General features: G+C 40.2%; 1 protein-coding gene and 1 non-coding gene across 3 annotated transcripts in view; both read left to right on the forward strand.

The window, feature by feature from the left end:
* Nucleotides 1-18,353, forward strand: part of LOC126456793 (solute carrier organic anion transporter family member 4A1) — a 552,827-nt gene that overhangs the window by 400,622 nt on the left and 133,852 nt on the right. The gene's annotated exons all lie outside the window — the stretch shown is intronic.
* Trnah-gug (transfer RNA histidin (anticodon GUG)) lies at nt 6,371-6,442 on the forward strand. Its single transcript has one exon. It is a non-coding gene; the product is annotated as a tRNA-His (tRNA).

An 18,353-nucleotide genomic window follows, 5' to 3' on the forward strand; every position in this document is an offset into this window, starting at 1 on the left:
TCAGAGCTACCCATTCTTCTTCTACTGTATTTCTTTCCCCCATTTGTGACAATTGTTCCCTTATGGTCTTCCTGAAACTCTGTACAACCTCTGGTTCCTTCGGCTTGTCCAGATCCCATCTCCTTAAATTCCCACCTTTTTGCAGTTTCTTCAGTTTTAATCTAAAGCTCATAGCCAATAGATTGTGGTCAGAGTCCACTTCTGCTCCTGGAAATTTCTTACAATTTAATACCTGGTTCCTAAATCTCTGTCTTACCATTATATAATCTATCTGATACCTTCTAGCATTTCCAGGATTCTTCCATGTGTACAACATTCTTTTATGATTCTTGAACGAAGTATTAGCTATGATTAGGTTATGCTCTGTGTAAAATTCTACTAGACGGCTTCCTCTTTCATTTCTTTCCCCCAATCCATATTCACCTACTATGTTTCCTTCTCTCCCTTTTCCTACTCTCGAATTCCAGTCACCCATGACAAATTTTCGTCTCCCTTCACTACCTGAATAATTTCTTTTATCTCTTCATACATTTCATCAATTTCATCATCATCTGCAGAGCTAGTTGGTATATAAACTTGTACTATTGTAGTAGGTGTGGGCTTTGTGTCTATCTTGGCCACAATAATGCGTTCACTATGCTGTTTGTAGTAGCTTACCCGCACTCCTATTTTTTTTATTCATTATTAAACCTACTCCTGCATTACCCCTATTTGTTTTTGTATTTATAACCCTGTATTCACCTGACCAAAAGTCTTGTTACTCCTGCCGCCGAACTTCACTAATTCCCACTATATCTAAATTTAACCTATCCATTTCCCTTTTTAAATTTTCTAACCTACCTGCCCGATTAAGGGATCTGACATTCCACGCTCCGATCCGCAGAACGCCAGTTTTCTTTCTCCTGATAATGACGTCATCTTGAGTAGTCTCCGTCCGGAGATTCGAATGGGGGACTATTTTACCTCCGGAATATTTTACCCAACAGGACGCCATCATCATTTAACCATACAGTAAAGCTGCATGCCGTTGGGAAAAATTACGGCCGTAGTTTCCCCTTGCTTTCAGCCGTTCGCAGTACCAGCACAGCAAGGCCGTTTTGGTTAGTGTTACAAGGCCTGATCAGTCGATCATCCAGACTGTTGCCCCTGCAACTACTGAAAAGGCTGCTGCCCCTCTTCAGGAACCACACATTTGTCTGGCCTCTCCACGGATACCCCTCCGTTGTGGTTGCACCTACAGTACGGCCATCTGTATCGCTGAGGCACGCAAGCCTCCCCACCAACGGCAAGGTCCATGGTTCATGGGGGGGAGGAATAACAGTAGTCTCTAGTCAAATACTAACATTCCTTGTTTGAACCCACCTTGTCAAGAACATTATTTTTCACGGAGATCATTTTGTGGTACTCTTCACAGGATAATTTTAAATTACTCAACAACATTATCATATTTGTGACTGTGTCGGTTTTCAGTTTATTGCGCATCATTGTCCGTTGGCCGTTTATGAAAGACAAAACCTTACGATGTTGTCATTATAGCCTCAAACAGCAAAGTAACACTGTGTCAATTTCAGTAACTCTGAAAATTCTTGATTGTGCTGTGGGTTCAAATAGGCTTTCCGCTTTTCATGTGTCAAAGGCTTTTTAAAGACAACGAATTTCATACATCATGTTTACTTGGAATCTCTCGCACAGCAAACATTCCCGCATATCAAGAAAAGAAAGCAGGCTAATCCTGTTTACAAAAGGGTAAAAGAACAGATGAATAGAATTACATACCAATATGACTGTCGTGTTGCAGGACCATAGGGCACATCCAGACTACGAATATTATATTTCACTAGGAAGAGCTCTTTTCAAAGAATCAGCATGACTCTTTGAAGTCTATGAAATACGGTGTCTAGAATCTACATTCGGAAATGCAAATTGTTCTGCGCTAACCTCGCCGAATTCTATATTGATGTGTTTTCCTGCGGTATTAATATCACTAAAGGCATGTTTTCTAATTGTAAATCTGAAGTACAGCTTAAATTATTAGTTCGGTATGAAAAATGTGAAGTTCAACTCTTAAGCAACATTTCTTTACTATTTTTCACATCATGCAACGTTACCATGTGCTTCATCAAGTACAAACAACACTGTAGAGAGAGATAGTATATTGTGGCAGGACTTGAGTTAGAAACCATGCCAAGTAAGAGCGAAGTTTGTGCTCAAAATGGCCACGTTATTGTTGTGGGCTGGCAAGACAGCCAATCCACAGTGACGGGTAGCCGAAAGGCACGCGTTTAACCTCACGCAGGCTGGCGTGAGGTCTGGAACAGGTAAAGTAATTGAGACTAGCAAATAAAGTACGAAGCTGCTGGAATACTTAACTTTAATCCATAAGAGGTGAACATAGCTCTTGACGGGACATGCATCACAAGATAAATAGCAAATGATAATGGCGCCTTGCTAGGTCGTAGCAAATGACGTAGCTGAAGGCTATACTAACTATCGTCTCGGCAATTGAGAGCGTATTTTGTCAGTGAACCATCGCTAGCAAAGTCGGTTGTACAACAGGGGCGAGTGCTAGGACGTCTCTCTAGACCTGCCGTGTGGCGGCGCTCGGTCTGCAAACACTGATAGTGGCGAAACGCGGGTCCGACGTATACTAACGGACCGCGGCCGATTTAAAGGCTACCACCTAGCAAGTGTGGTGTCTGGCGGTGACACCACAGTTATTCCGTTACATTTTTTTTTTTTAAATGGCTCTGAGCACTATGGGACTTAACTTCTAAGGTCATCAGTGTCCTAGAACTTAGAACTACTTAAACCTAACTAATCTAAGGACATCACACACATCCATGCCCGAGGCAGGATTCGAACCTGCGACCGTAGCGGTCGCGCGGATCCAGACTGAAGCGCCTAGAACCGTTCGGCCACCCCGGCCGGCTACATTTTTATTAATCAGTACATTTTTGCAGTTGTTATTTTAGTTAACAATAATTTCACTTGTTTCGTACTTGAATATGGAGCAAGTGCACAACTGTCAATGGTTTACACAGTGCTTTTCAGATTAACAATTGTCAATAACAAATCGTTTCTACTTTCATTGCATCTTCTAGAAATGAAAATTCGAAATATCAAAATTCAGCGTGGTTGTTTTGTCTGAGCGACTGCCTTACTGTGGCTTTTACGTGTTATAAAACATGCTGACAATGCTTTTCGAACAATACACCACGCGGGAACGTATGCTATTGTCTTCTGCGACTCAACGAGTTGAATTGGATGGGGGCCAGAGTAGCCAAAACAAATGTTCGGATTTCACTGCAGCTTGAAAAACAACAGCGAAGTATTCATTTCGAATTGAATACGATATTTTTACGTAAGAATAGGTTCGATGATAGTAGCAATCGGTTACATTCATGGTGTCCCTGTTAGCAGGGAGACAAGTGAAACTTTTTGCTCTTTCATTACGAAGACAAACGGGATTCCGTTCTGCATTTGTACTGATACAGTCGTAATCGAAATTCGGTATATAATATTTGAAAAGACGCCGGTTCATGCAGTCAATGTGTAACATTTGCCGTCAGTCTGCTCTTTTGAAAACCTGATTCCGGTATTGGAAGAGACTTAAGGTGATGCACTATGCAGCGGAATTACGGACTAACAAATTTGTGGAAGTGCCTCCCTGATACATAAGACGTTTTTATTTTATGTTGAGTATTTTGATGTTCAAAGAAAGCATTTAGCTCTGAGTTCTACCAATCAAGAGATTCAATAAGTTGTTAAAAGTAGACAGATTCATACAAAGAAGGTAGTCATATTGAATGATAAGAACTGGGAGGGCGTCGTAAATTTTTAATTCCGCCCGCAAAACGTATGGAGTGAGCAACTCGTAACTTAGATTTAAATTTTGTTTTTTTTCAGCCGTATATATTTTCTTTTTCTATCAAGTAAAGGAAGTAGGTTAAGTATGACATCAATGGGCGTAAAGAACGCCTTGGGGTTCATGTTAACGAATAACCGACTAATAGCGTTAGTAACAATGGTCTTATATAATGTTATTTTATCGTTATAGAAATGGCAGACCGATGTTTAAAGAGCTGGTGAAAATAAGAAATATTGAAAAATTGATCGACTTTGTTGATGTATTCATTTTTTCCTCTCGAATACTAGCTGTTCGTTTTATCAGTGAAGTGCGTTCACATCAAATTTCCTATGGTTGTTTTGATTAATAAAATAAAAAATAAATAAATGAAGGAAGAAATTTAAGTGTTGTAAGAGACATAATGAAATATTAATTCAATTATTGGGTATTTCACCTTAATAATTCGATTTGCCGAAAGTTTTAAAAGTAGTTTCAAAGTTTTAGATGTAGTTATCTCAGAAAGTTTCTTCTAGACTTTACACACTCTACCTACGAAACTGAGTGGATTGGAGTTTATCATCATTTATTTAGAAAGACATGAGTATCATTCTTGAAGTTAATGTGTTGTGGTGCAGACATTGTTATCACTCATGGCACTCTTGGAATGTATGCATCACTTTATCGTTCCCTTAACTGTCATTAGACATCCAGCGTTGCTCCAATAATTGTCCAATCACAGATCATCGCAGATCTTCAACTATATGCGTTGTGTGCAGATCTTGTTCGTAGGCACTCATTTTCTTTTTACAGAATTTTTTTGATATTCTGGCCACAACAGATACACCGCTACAGGACTGCTATAAATGATTCGTTTGTTTTCAGAGTTCTATATTACATGAACAAGCCTAATTGATGTGCGAATAGAACCGTAAACTCACCGGGTTTGCATTGTGACCACCAGTTGGCGTTACGAGTGCAGTGTCTTGGCAAATGGCGACAAAGCGAGAAAACAGTTCTTGTATCTTGGAATATGCAAGATGTTTTGACTGTCATGGCAGTGCAGTTCTTATTCAGAAGGAATTACGGAGAAGAACCGCCATGTAAACAGAGTGTAGTGCTTTGGTATCAACAACTTAGAGGCACCGGTTGTCTCTGATAACAGAAAGGTACCGGTCGAGCAAGTTTGGCAGATGAAACCATGGAGAGGGTGAAAAGAATCAACGATCTACACAAGGTACGAACTTGGAATAAGGGCAACAAACTGTATGGAAGATTTTGAGCGGCGGTTACATTTCAAATCGTACCGTCTCCAGCTCGTGCAATAACTAAAACCGTACGATTATGACCGGCACCTTTATTAAGGACCGTGTTTATGTACCCTCCACGGCCAAAAACAATGGAACAGCTCAGAGAACGTATCAGTGCTACCCTGTTCACACTGACAGTATGTTGGCTACATAATGTATGGAACGAACTTCACTACCGCTTGACGTGTGTCGTGTGACCATAGGGCATTCATAGAACATTAGTGGTGCGCAAAATGCGTACTTCATGAGTTTACGATCTATTCATGCATCAGTCATATTTGTACATGTAATACTTTAGAGAACACAGAGCTCTGAAAACGAATGAATCATTTGTAGTAGCTCTTTCATTAACACTTCTCAAATATTTATCAATAACAATCCAATTGCGTAAGCACTAGCTTCATAAAACATTTATTATTGTCTTGAGTGTTTTTTCTTATCCTTATAGGGTTATAGTACATTTTTTGCTTTTTACCATGTGTGTAATACAAGGAGATTCGTGATGAAAAGGTTTCAATGTTGTTTCTGTGTTGCTGTAATGTAGAAGTATGCTTCAAAAGTAAAACTATCGAATAGCCTTTGGCAGTTCAAATCAAAATTCGGCACGAAGAAGGATCGTATACTCGTATATTCAAGAAGATCGCAATAATCAAGTTACCGACAAAGGAACAACGAAAGGTATATAAACTGGTAACAATGTTCATGTTCGGACTACAATATTTTAGAAAGGTAGTGCTTACATGTTTGAGTGCTCTTGGTAAGTCACACGTGGAGTGTTTTTATATCTGTATTTCCACAGGAAGAAGATTAATATGAGTAACAAATTGTAATATACACTGCTCATTAACCTATCTTTTTCACGATTATTTCAGGAAATATTAATGCTCACCAACAGCAGATTTTAAATTTGTGCAGAGTAGAGATAGGGAGGTAGTATGTCCATACAACCCCGCCCCATTAGAGGATTAAAAACGCCCGCAGCGTGTGGCCTCTATCGTTTTTCTGGTTTTGAGGTGTCAGGCAATGTATGGAACTGACTGTGACCCGATATTTACTGCGGCAGCCACGTGCGCGGCGATTCCTTCAGCTGTGAGTTAAGTTCGTTGTAGAGCTCACAGATGGCGCCAACGTCTAGGGCGAGATAACACTGGCAGATGGCGCTGGGTTAGTGCAGTGTGTGCCGCTGCGAAGACCATTAACGTCCGTCCTCCGGTTAGCCGTGATCGTCTAGTGGTTAGGACATTGCGTTGTGGCCGCAATAACCCAGGTTCGAATCCTGGTCACGGCAGTGGTAAAACACTGTCACGGTGGAGGCATTTTTTTACTTTTGTCGGACATCCACTACCGGAAAAGCATTATATTTTGTCGTAATTGAGCGTAATTTTGCTTCAGTTTCACTGGAAAGATTGGTCACATTAACGTGCAGATACATCCGCATCATTCGACGATTTTTGTGATTCAGTCACGTTATTGCATATCAGTTCAGCCGAAATCGACAAGTTACGTCCCAAATAAATGTTGTAGATTAATTTGTAAACATAACACTGGGAATGGCAGTGCAAGCGAGTGTATGGGAATATATTTATTCTGATAGCCTAATTTACATAACTGTGAATAACTAGAAGAAAATTCAGTTTATATTTCTGTTAGTTACCGTTTATTGTTGAAATATCTGAGGTTTTATTATTCATTCATTTCTTTCGAGTAAAACCAGTCTTATGGGAGCGACCGATTGTTAACAGTCGACGCAGCCTGGCGCATTCGATCGTTTTGCCATTGTTAAGTTATTATTGTTGACTGCACGCTGTTGCCACCAGTCGTCACTGTTTAGTGGCATTTCGACATTTTCGTTTTATTGAGTGCCAACAAATAGCTTTTAGTTCAGTGTTTCGTCCATGACTTATGAAGAGGTTGTCTTAGTAGTGAACTTTGTGTCCGGAACAGAATACTGGAACGCTCATTGGCTGGATAAAAAAAGGTCCTTTAGAGAAATTCAATGCGGTATACAATATCTGCAAGGACAGATTCATATTATGACACTGTACTGCTTAAAGAAAGTCAGTGAAAACTGACGAATGATTACAAATAATTCTCGCAAAATAAATACTTCGGACAGGTGCAGTATATGCTTAAAAAGCAAGCGAGTAAGTCACCAAACAATTTAAGAAGTTGTACCTTATATGCTTGCTGTTCACGTCACCTCAGCATTTACCGAAATAGAATTATCGGCGATGAATGCAGAGCTTCAATAAATTTAAATTAAAAAGTAATTGTTCATTTATTTGAACATTACTTTATAACGTAATCTTTTAAAACCGACAACAAATCCATATTTAATGCTAGAAGTATGTAAACTTCATTAAAAAAACATTAATTTTGTTAATATTTATTTTTTACAATTTTTTATTTCACTACTCCTGGAAATGAAGTATTTTATTTGTCTCTTAAAAAAGCAAGCTGGTAACCCTCTAGTAAAGGTTCCGGAAAGACGAAAGTCAAGTCCGGAGTGAAGCCATTCGTATAACAGCAGTAAGTGACAGAGACTTTTGTCAGACAACAGGCTGTAAATGAAAACACTCAAACCTACAGTATCAGCGAAAGCATTCATACAGCTGACTCGACCGCAGAGACTAAATTGTGTACACCATAAGAAAACACCTGAACTATCTATTTTTCCGCGTTTGCTGGAATCTCACTGGATTTCGTTTCAAGCGGAGCGGAACCCAAATAGTTTCCATAACACTGAAGTAGACTATAGTGATACCTTTTTTGCATTATTCGCACGTCGACTCTGAGATAATACGGGACAACGTCTTTACCGGTGCATTTTAACTTGGACAGCATGGCCAGCCAGCTGGTCCAACTAACCTGCACCGATGTGAAAAGTAGCAGTTCAGACGTAAAAAGACACGACCCCAAAACAATATTGTTTCGAATGCAATTCAACTTTTGAGCGGAACGAAATAATATACGGCAAAACTCCGGCAACATGATTCTTAGGGAACCCGACGGAAAAATTAGTATTAAATTAAAAACAAGAGTGATGAATATTCCTAACTTAAACCTGTGAAACGTCCAACTTTCCTGAAATTATGTGAATCATTTCTGCGGAGTATGATAGCTCGGCTGATATAATTTGAAAAAGATCACCGAAATTTCCTTGTTTTGAACTGTAGAATAATTCTTCAAACTATTTTTAAGGACGACCCGATGATTTCTTTCTTGTCTGCGCAACGAAAGGATACAACTATTCAGACGTTCGTTTAACTTATAAAAGTAGTCATATTCCCTTCTTCCAGATGTTTTGCCCTCAGTTTTGCTTTAAAATAATTTGCCTCACACTGTAAAGCACTGAAGTGGAACGTCCATTCATTTCTGTCCAGAGACTTCCCAGTATGATAAAAATTACCTGAAGTTTATTTGGGAGGGGACTTTTCAGCATCATGAAATATTATAATATGTTTAACAGGCGCTTTGAAAGTTATATTATGCTTGAAGAATCAAGTTAGCCAAGATCGCTAACAATTCTTTATATTATTATGACTGGTTTCGACAGATCTACGCCGTCATCGCCGGATATTGTAACATTATTAGTTCTACATGTTAGTTACAATACCGAAAGTCACTTTATTTATTTCATGTAACACTACCATTATTCGTTGTATCACCATTCGATAAGATGTTTGTGTTTGCATAATGGTGCTGTAGCGTTCGGCTATTGCCCTTTTTGCATCGCTCTGGACTAAATTTTACACTTTTTAATCGATATTCACGAAATGTTCAACTGATTGCATAAAGCAGCTGTCATGTCAAATGTAATAAGCTGCTGGAACAGTAGTGGTTAAATTTTACTTTTCACGAAAAAAACAGTGGATATTTAATTAGAAAATTCGGAGGGCGGAACAATGTGAAAGTTGTCTCTTTACAATTCTTTCATTGATTTTCAGTATGAACATTAAGTAACAAAAAACAGTTGTGGCTATACGATTAAAGTATTAAATAAGCATTCGTATTTAAACAAATATTTCCTGCAGCAGCCTCCATTTTAAAACTTCGTGGTCCGAGTATAGAGAACAAAAATATTTAACATGAAAGACCTCCACTTTTCTCCGCCCGGCTAGCTCGACGTATCACCCAAAACAGCGCAAAAAATTTTACCTGAAATACAATAATCGGATTAAGCTGGCGGCTGTTTCGTTGAGCGGGATTTAACAGTCTGAACATCACCATACCCTATCGTCTAGCTGAAATTTCGTAACTATTAATTTTATATTTTTTTAAATTTTGACTACGGCTTCGAAATTCCGGCTCATTGCTCGTCGACGTGTCCTCCGGCTTGACTGAGTATTCTAACCTAATTGTTCTTTTATTATTCCTCCACGTCAAAGCAGTAGATTAATTTTGTACAGAAGCTGCGTAAAGATTTGAGAGACGCCAACACTTTATCTCTATTATGACATAACCATGATAACGGCAAGCACTGTCGACGATTTTAATGGCTGCTAGCCGACTGTTCACTTTCTGCTTCTGCTCTTGACTGTAACAATGCGGAAGTGCCAGTACTGCCTATTCTCCAAAAGGAAAGAATCTCATTGTTTCTACAAAAAAGCCAGAAGGAAACTGAAATAAAATAAGGTGTATTATGTGCAATATTATTTCTGCAATAATTATATCGTGTAACAGACTAGCATAAATTTATATTTATCTTCTTAATTTGGAATCTGCTGGACACTGCAGTAACGCGAACAATTACTGTGAATGTATAGCATTATTTGAATTACGCATCGTTGATAATACCCGATCAATAGACGTGCGTTTCTAAAACTTCAAAATGGGTGACATACATGTTAACTTTAACATTACTTTGTATCCATGAAAGTATTCTTAGTATAACTGAAGCCAAATCATCGGTGCATCGTACGGAGGTTGACACCTTAGCAAACTACTGCGCTGCATAGAAGCTCGCAGTTCGTCTCCTCAGTTTAGTCGCTGGCACATTGTTTATTGGAACTGTGAATCGTCTTACTTCTCATTCATCCCTACATAAATCAATTTCGTCTTTGCTTAGAAAAGCTTCCTTTATAATTGTGAAGTTGCGATACTTTGCCAATGTCAACTTTGCTGCAACCGCGTTTCCAGTTACGCTGCCAACTGTATGTATTTCGTAGTTATATCTTGTTCTTGTTTATGTATTCTGACGAGCCCAGAACACACACCAGCACATCTTTAGTTTGTTTTGTTGTGCTTTTTAATGCTATCTAGTAATACATATTCATGGGATATTAAAGCGTGTATTGAAATCTTGTTGTTGTTGTTGTTGTCTTCACTCCTGAGATTGGTTTGATGCAGCTCTTCATGCTACTCTATCCGTGCAAGCTTCTTCATCTCCCAGTACCTACTGCAACCTAAATCCTTCTGAATTTGCTTAGTGTATTCATCTCTTGGTCTCGCTCTACGATTTTTACCCTCCACGCTGCCCTCCAGTACTAAATTTGTGATCCCTTGTTGCCTCAGAACATGTCCTACCAACCGATCCCTTCTTCTTGTCAAGTTGTGCCACAAACTCCTCTTCTCCCCAATTCTACTCAATACCTCCTCATTAGTTACGTGATCTACCCATCCAATCTTCAGCATTCTTCTATGGGACCACATTTCAAAAGCTTCTATTCTCTTCTTGTCCAAACTATTTATCGTCCATGTTTCACTTCCATACGTGGCTACACTCCATACAAATACTTTCAGAAACGACTTCCGGACACTTAAATTTACACTCGATGTTAACAAATTTCTCTTCTTCAGAAACGCTTTCCTTGGCATTGCCAGTCTACATTTTATATCCTCTCTACTTCGACCATCATCTGTTATTTTGCTCCCCAAATAGCAAAACTCCTTTACTACTTTAAGTGTCTCATTTCCTAATCTAATTCCCTCAGCATCACCCGACTTAATTCGACTACATTCCATTATCCTCGTTTGGCTTTTGTTGATGTTCATCTTATATCCTCCCTTCAAGACACTATCCATTCCATTCAACTGCTCTTCCAAGTCCTTTGCTGTCTCTGACAGAATTACAATGTCATCGGCGAACCTCAACATTTTTATTTCTTCTCCATGGATTTTAATACCTACTCCGAATTTTTCTTTCCTTTACTGCTTGCTCAATATACAGATTGAATAACATCGGGGACAGGCTACAGCCCTTTCTCACTCCCTTCCCAACCGCTGCTTCCCTTTCATGCCCCTCGAGTCTTATAACTGCCATCTGGTTTCTGTACAAATTGTAAGTAGCCTTTCGCTCCCTGTATTTTACCCCTGCCATCTTTAGAATTTGAGAGTATTCCAGTCAACATTGTCAAAAGCTTTCTCTAAGTCTACAAATGCTAGAAACGTAGGTTTACCTTTCGATAATCTATTTTCTAAGATAAGTCGTAGGGTCAGTATTGCCTCACGTGTTCCAACATTTCTGCGGAATCCAAACTGATCTTCCCCGAGGTCGGCTTCTACCAGTTTTTCCATTCGTCTGTAAAGAATTCGCATTAGTATTTTGCAGCAGCGACTTATTAAACTGATAGTTCGGTAATTTTCACATCTGTCAACACCTGCTTTCTTTGGGATTGGAATTATTATATTCTTCTTGAAGTCTGAGGGTATTTCACCTGTCTCATACATCTTGCTCACCAGATGGTAGAGTTTTGTCAGGACTGGCTCTCCCAAGGCCGTCAGTAGTTCCAATAGAATGTTGTCTACTCCCGGGTCCTTGTTTCGACTCAGGTCCTTCAGTGCTCTGTCAAACGCTTCACGTAGTATCGTGTCTCCCATTTCATCTTCATCTACATCCTCTTCAATTTCCATAATATTGTCCTCAAGTACATCACCCTTGTATAGACCCGCTATATACTCCTTCCACCTTTCTGCTTTCCCTTCTTTGCTTAGAACTGGGTTTCCATCTGAGCTCTTGATATTCATACAAGTGCCTCTCTTTTCTCCAAAGGTCTCTTTAATTTTCCTGTAGGCAGTATCTATCTTACCCCTAGTGAGATAAGCCTCTACATCTTTACATTTGTCCTCTAGCCATCCCTGCTTAGCCATTTTGCACTTCCTGTCAATCTCATTTTTGAGACGTTTGTATTCCTTTTTGCCAGCTTCGTTTACTGCATTTTTATATTTTCTCCTTTCATAAATTAAATTCAATATTTCTTCTGTTACCCAAGGATTTCTACTAATCCTTGTCTTTTTACCTACTTGATCCTCTGCCGCCTTCACTACTTCATCCCTCAGAGCTACCCATTCTTCTTCTACTGTGTTTATTTCTCCCATTCCTGTCAATTGTTCCCTTATGCTCTCCCTGAAACTCTGTACAACCTCTGGTTTAGTCAGTTTATCCAGGTCCCATCTTAAACTCCCACCTTTTTGTAGTTTCTTCAGTTTTAATCTACAGTTCATAACCAATAGATTGTGGTCAGAGTCCACATCTGCCCCTGGAAATGTCTTACAATTTGAAACCTGTTCCCTGAAATCTTACTTCAGTGCAAATAATTTTCCGTAGTCAACATCGACTTTAATACTTTTCCTATACTCAAGAAGAAGAGACCCGGCAGAAAGCCAAATAAGTGTGAAAAAAGCTATTGTTGAGCCCCAGTTAATTCATTCATTTGCTAGGTAAATGGTACGAAAAAGAAGTTAGTGTTAGTTCTAAAAAAAGCTGATTTGACAACGCTGTAGCATACATATGTTCCAATGTTCCAAGCTTGAACTTTTTCTTGTTTACAGCTAATTTATTTATAAGGAACCACTGTTTGTTTTAGGATGTTATACAAGGCTATCACCAGTAACTTTTCAAATGCAAATATTTGCAAAGCTTACGACTTTTGTCATATCTGGAAAAGCTTGTTTATTTTTCTTGTCAATGTTTTCCACACGTTCCTCTCCTCGCCGATTTTGCGGAGTACTTAATTTTCTACTTTTTTTATAGCACTACATCTAAAAAAACTTCGATTTTCTTCTTTTCTGGATTTTTCCACAAACCACGATTCACTTCCATACAATTCTGTGCTCCAAAGGGATGGTCTCAAAAATTTCTTCCTCAAATTAAGGCCGATGGTTGATACTGGTGGACTTATTTTCGCTAGGAATGCCCCCTTTGTGTGTGCTAGTCGTCTTTTATGTCCTCCTTCTTTCGCCTGTGTTGTGTTATTTTGCTTCCAAGGTAACAGAATTCCTTCACTTAGTCTTCTTCGTAGTCACTAATTTTCATATTAAATTAATCGCTAACCTCATGTTTGCTACTTCCCCTTACTTTCGTTCTTCTTATGTTTACTTTCACTCCATTTTCTATACACATTAGACTATTCCATTCAAGAAGTCCTGCAATTCTTCCTCCACTGTGGTTAGTAATGTCGTCATAGAATCTTAATCCTACTCCTGAACCTTTCTTTTGTTTCCTTCATTGCTTCTTCGATGTGCAGAGTGAACATTAGGGGCGCAAGAATCCTTGTATTATACCCAATCTAATCCGAACACTGTTCTTGGCCATTCATTCTTCTTTGTTTTGCGCCTTGACTCTTGCACACATTTTGTACTAATCTTATTTCCATATAGCTTACTCCTGTTTTTATGAGCATTTAAAAAATCGTAGACTACAGGGTTATTCTAAATGATGGCCCCATTTTCAAAACTTCGTATTTATTCAAGTACAAATCCGAAATGGGCAAGCTTTATACCAATGAAAAGAGAAAGTTTCACTGTTTTTGTCATAATGTTTGATATCAATTTAATAATTAATGATAATTTGTAATTAGTTTTTTAATAATTATTTAATAATTAGAAATGTAATAAATGTTATAAATGTTCAATGTGGTCACCGTTGGCTGCACGGAAAACACGGATGCGGTAGCCAAACTCGTCTCACACACGCGAAAGCGTATCTGCTGTTACTGAGGGCACGGCAGCAGTGATCCAGTTCCGCAGATCGTTCAGAGTGGTTGGTAGAGGCGGGACGTAAACAGCTTCCTTCATATAGCCCCATAAGAAACAGTCGCAGGATGTGAGATCAGGAGATCTCGGTGGCCAAAGTGCAGAGCCAGCGCTGAGAAAGAGAGTCATTCAAAAGCCTCGTACATCACGGTGCCAATGGGGCGGAGCTCGATCCTGTTGGAAAATGAAGTCCTGGGAATCTTGCGTAGCTTGAGGGAACAGCCATTGTTCCAACATGTCCAGTATGTGATTCCCATTATAGTTCTTTCCGCAAAGAAAAATGGTCCATAAACCTTTGTATGGGATACAGCACAGAGCACGTTGATCCTCCGTGAGCCTCTTTCGCGTTGCAATGGTGAATGTGGATTTTCCAAACCCCATATGCGAACATTGTGTTTGTTGACTTTTCCACTAAGGTGGAACGTCGCTTCATCGCTAAAAATTACACGCTGCAGAAATACGTCATCCTAGCACATAACCACAAAATGCGAGACGCTTCTCTTTGTCATTGGGGTTGAGAGCCTGCACAAGTTGTAATCGGTAGGGCTTGTACAGCAAACGCCGTCTCAGAAGTTCCCATACAGTTGTTTGGGGTATTCCAAGTTCTCGATTGGCTCTATTGGTAGACTTACCGGAACTGCACACAAAACTTTCTTGAATCCGTCAGACATCATCCCCTGACACACGTGGTCGGCCTGTGCTTTTTCCTGTGCACACACTCCCAGTCTGTTTAAATTGCTTAAACCAACGTGTAATGCTTTTTCGAGTTGGTGGTTGAATACCGAATTTGGTTCGAAATGCCCGCTGCACTGCAATTTGTGATTCTCTTTTCGCGAACTAAAGAACGCAGAAAATCTTGTGTTCCACAGTCGCCATCTCACACACAACAGACAGTGAAACGGAATGACGGCCATATTGTGGCGCAAACACTTCTGGCCGCTTCTGAAACCATCACCGCCCTCCAAAAACTTTGCAATGTCCTCTTTTTATTGGTATAAAGCTTGTTCATTTTGGATTTGTACTTGAATACATACGAATTTTTAAGTATGGGTCCATCATTTACAATAACCCTATATTTTACATCGTCGAACGCTTTTTCTAGGTCGACATACGCCATAAGCGTGTGCTGATATTTTTTAAGTCCTGTTGTCATTTTCAACCACATCATCAGAAATACCTTTCCTGAAACCAAACTGGGCGTCAACTAACATATCCTCAATTTTCTTTTCCTTTCTTCTGCAAGCTATTATTATCAGCAACGTAGCACGAGCTTTTAAGCTGGTTATGTGATAGTTCAGTCAGTTATCTGCCCTTGATATCTTGTGGATTATGTGGATAACACACTTACGAAAATCTGTTGCTATGACTCGTGACTCATAGATTCCACAAACCAGGTTGAATAGTCGTTGGTCGCCACTTCCTCCACTGGTTTGTGGTAATCCATACGTCATAACAAGGAGAAATTCTGGTCACAGGGTGCCTTCTTCCTCTCCAGGGGGTGTCGTTGTAGGATTACTAAACAATATTTTTCTCTCCAGCTGGTATTCCTCCGCCTATAAGCATCAGAAAACGGATACAAATTGCTAAACTCATCACATTAACCGTTTGTTCCCATGACCTGCCCGGACCTACTGGATTTCTGAAACTGGTCATTAATATATAATGAAAGTCTCCACTTCGCCTACTGAAATAGTTTACGTCACAAGGGTACCAGTTTTATTTACGACAAGCCTCATTTTTTAATTAACCTACTTGGTAACTAAACTTATTGTAATTAGGCACGCAACCATGAAACTTGGTGAGGATTTACTTTTCTAAATATTCCGATTTCAATGCGATGTTGGATGACTTACTTGTGAACTTGTGGAGTAGAAGTCTGCGCCATTTTGTTATGGCTCCTCTACCGGCCTGTTACTACACCGTGGCTCTGGGATTCAATATGCACGAGAATTGCAGACATATACCTGCTAATAAACAAAAAAATTATTACGTGACTGGATTTCCTCAAGGTGATAATTAAAACTTTACGACTACTCTCGTCTTAAAAGCAATAGAGTAATACCATACCTGACAAAAAAAGTGAATCACCGGGAAGACATGATCGAATGCCAATATATCAATGTAACTTCGTATATTTACACGCCATAGGCGGGTATGGAAATGACTAGGGTTTAAATTCCTTGCGACAGGTAGAAAACATACCAGATTTCAATAGTGTTGTTTGTGTTTACTGTTACTACCAAGGGTGTGAACAGCGTCACATGTTAATCGCTGTGAAGGACACAGAGATGCCTCGTACTCGTATAGGACAGCATTATCAGCACCTTACCCCCATTGTGGGTCTCCATACGGCCGGGTAGTCGAATCGTGCATTATCCAGATTCGTGAGGCATTCAGTTGTGATACTGGTCTGATGTTGGACTGTATGGGAACGCGAGGGAAAGCTTGCTCATCGTCAGTGTTCTGGTCGACCACGAGTGACCACCACGGTGGAGGACTGCCGCATTGTGTACCAGGCACATCGTGACCCCTTTACCTCTGCTCCCGTCTTCTCAGAACAAGTAATGGACTCCCTGCAACATTCTGTGAGATCCTGCACCATCGGGCGGAGGTTAGCAGCAGCCTGAATAGGAAATGACCATCGAACCATGTGTAGGCTACCGTCAACAGCACAAACAGTTGTGTTTACAGGGGTACCGCGACTGGAAACATAGACTGCTTATTGTTGGCGTCACATTGTCTTCAGAGATTAAAAGCGGTTCTCCGCTACCTATGATCATCATCATTGGCGAGTTTGGCGGAGAGGAAGAGTTCACATTCTTCCACTGTTTTCGAGAAGCACAACGGTGTTACTTCTGGCGTCAGGTTATGGGAGCCATCGGGTATGACTTCAGGTGACTGCTGGCAGTGACTAGGGAACTCTGGCGCCGCAACGGTACGTTACAGACACCTTGAGTCCTCATGTTTTACCTCATGCGATAGTATCATGATGCCATTTTTCAACAGGACAACTCTTATCCACACATGACATATGCCTCTAAGAACTGCTGACATGACGACGAGGAACTCCTATGGCCAGCAATGTCCCCCAGATGTGTCCCCAATAGAACATATATAAGACCAACTCTGACATGAACTCTGTCCAAGTGTCAATATCCAGGATATGTTCAAAAATGTGCGTGACATCTTATGGGACTTAACCTAAATTATCCTAAAGACAAACACACACACCCATGCCCGAGGGAGGACTCGAACCTCCGCCGGGACCAGCCGCACAGCCCATGCCTGCAGCGTCTTAGACCGCACGGCTACCCAGCGCGGCAATATCCAGGATATCAAGGACCTGTTACAACAGCTGAGGGCCAGCTTGCCTCAGAAGTGGACACAATGGCTTTATAACACCTTTCCCAACAGAACCAGTGCTTGCAGCCAGGTTAGAGGGAATGCGACATCATGTTTCTAAATTGACTTGATTTGACTTTATAATCATATTGCGGTATCGTCCAAGGATGACAGTGCCACACCAAAGTCGGTAACACGCATCGGTACTAGAAAAATTAGCGATGTCTCACTGCAGTCTGTAATGACGAATGGGAGACACTCCTGAAGACGCATCCCCTGCCTCAGCACCGCAGCGCCATCGCACGGAGGTCAATATAGAGCTGAGCATAGACTCGCTGTAACTCAGTTCGAGACATCAGATGAAGCAGGCAACATCCTCTAGGTACAACACCAGTGCTATTCAAGTCTCAGATGGAACACTTCGTAGATGTTGTACTTCAAGATAAGAGTTTGTAATTGCGTGCGTCAAGTCATGGTTCACTGTTCAAAGATAGTTGTAAATATTCGATATATTCCTGTGGCAATGGATTGTATAAAGTTAGTATATCTTTTTATCATTCATATAATAAAGTGAACTAATGTTTCATATGTTGTAGTTCCGATCAGCCATACCGAAGAGCAATCAAAGAACTCACAGCTAAGCCCAGACGATCGTAGTTTCGAGAGGGCGTCGCAACCCGTGAAGTTTCACTTTATTTCCTCCTCCTCTAGTGGGTTCTTCAGTTTTTTTTTTTTGTTTTTTTTTTTTTTTTTTTAATTTGTTATCGGGAATGTGCTTGCAAGCTCCGCACAACCTGTTTGACCATAAATGCAGTGGTAACTTACTGGAACCTGGTTGGCCGCTGTCGCATCGCAACTGCTGCCTGCTGAATGAGAGCCAGTTG

Source organism: Schistocerca serialis, chromosome 2 (assembly GCF_023864345.2).
Source record: "Schistocerca serialis cubense isolate TAMUIC-IGC-003099 chromosome 2, iqSchSeri2.2, whole genome shotgun sequence".
In the NCBI taxonomy this organism is placed as follows: Eukaryota; Metazoa; Arthropoda; class Insecta; order Orthoptera; family Acrididae; genus Schistocerca; species Schistocerca serialis.